Source organism: Sapajus apella, unplaced genomic scaffold, assembly GCF_009761245.1.
Source record: "Sapajus apella isolate SASKATOON/1434 unplaced genomic scaffold, GSC_monkey_1.0 scaffold18, whole genome shotgun sequence".
NCBI classification, from domain to species: Eukaryota; Metazoa; Chordata; class Mammalia; order Primates; family Cebidae; genus Sapajus; species Sapajus apella.
The window spans coordinates 20,724,453-20,726,402 of NW_022436958.1; positions in this window are offsets into that span (position 1 = coordinate 20,724,453).

The window sequence follows — 1,950 nt, forward strand, 5'->3', positions numbered from 1 at the left end:
CTATTGATAGACAAAATCTTACCATGTGCCTAAAAACATAAAGACATCAACTTTGTAGCTTGAATTATAATCCTTTCCTTTTCAAAATATGGTATTAGTCAATGTTTGAACCAATCTTTTTGTCTTCCTAAGCAATCACATAACAGTTTATGAAACCAAACAGCTTGTACAAGGACATTGTATTTTCAAAACTCCAAACTTAGGAAAGTTCAGAGACCAAAGAAAAAACCTGTGCCAAAATGTAACATAGTTCTCTCTCAGTCCACGCAAACGATGATAAAGAAAATGGAAGGAGATAGATCAAAGCCAGTGTGAACTTCAAGGACTCCTGAAAGCCCAGAATGCTTCTCACTGAGTCTGATTCTCGCTATTAGGAACTCCTCATTCCCAAGCAACATGGCCCTCCCTAGCATACTCCAGGCAATTGTGAGGCCATTTAATCCACCTTTAAAAGGTCTTGGATTTTATCTGGCTCAAAATGGAAAAGAACATTTATCCTTTACTATCCTACAAACTTTCTCTTTTGAGGGACATAGAAAATGGTGATTTGTGTCAGAATTAACACCTTTCCTAAGGGGACTAACAAGAGCACTTCCTTGAGGTTATCCAAGAACTTTAGACTCTCCTATTAGGCCCTTATAGGTTGTTAAATAAACCATCATTAAATTTGAAATGAGGCAAAAAAATTGAGTGAGGATACCAAAAGAATAAAGCAGCAAGCTTACCTATAAATCAAAGAGTGCTCCCTTTTCTTCTCTAAAATGAATAAGTCTCAAATACATGAGGAGAAAATTGAGAGTCAGTGACACAAAGAAACATCACATAAACCTATCTATGTACAACACAGATGTGGCTACATTTGTTATTAATCTTTAGAGTTGTTTTTCATTTCAAAAGGAATAAAACTGCAGGTCAGAAAATTTCAAAACTTAGAAAAAAGAAAGAAAAATATCAACTTGATTGCAAAGAACGCCATTTACTTATTCAGTGCTTCCTACATATAATCAGCATTAATTGAATATTACATAGGTATCAGATACTGTGGAAACGCAAAGATGTTTATAAGCCTCTCCTTACAGAAATCAACAGTTTCTTTAAGAAGATAAGCTCAACAGTAGGCAATTAAAGTACAGTGTAATAATTACTCAGAGAGATGCATATTTTGTAAATGATTTCAATTTGTACCTGGTTTCAGGAGGAAAAGGATTATGCACGAGGTGATGAAACCTTAATTCTAATGTTAATTCCACTAGTAATTAATCATGTGACTTACAGTTGTTTTTTCTGGAACCCTGTTATTTCATCTGGATAACGAAAGAAGTTTGACCAGATGCTCTCTACCTTTCCAGGTCTTCATTATCTTATTTCATGGGAATTCTCTTGTTAATTCTCCTCATCATGGATGGTGGCGTTTAATACCTCGCAACAACTGACCCTTTTACTGGCCCATCATATCAAGGAAGGCTACCTATATGTCTTTTTGTCATCCCCTATCTTCTACTGATTATTCCATTTTCCCTTTAGAAAAGGAAATATGGCACTTTAGAACTATTATGGGGTCATCAATATGCCCAAGAGACAGTAAAGGAATTATTTTCAAGAGAAAGATGATAAAATTGCCCTTCATTCTACAAAATTCTCTATGCCCTGAAGAGAGTCCTGGCTTCCACAATATATTTTCTTATAACACTTTTCTGGATAGGACTTCTCTGCCATTAAGGAAGGATAATTCTGAGTAAATGGTGACTATGCCTTTTACTATTTAGCATGGATAAGAGAACTGCCACTTGCCTAGTTCCTGGGGGAATGGGGAAATAAGTTCTTTTCACAGACACACTAAATTGATTCCATTATATTTCCACTCTTCTTCAGCAGGGACACTTATCTTCCTTTATACTAGACAATTTACAGGGGAAATTCAGTACACGCCTCTGAATCTCTTTCGCACAA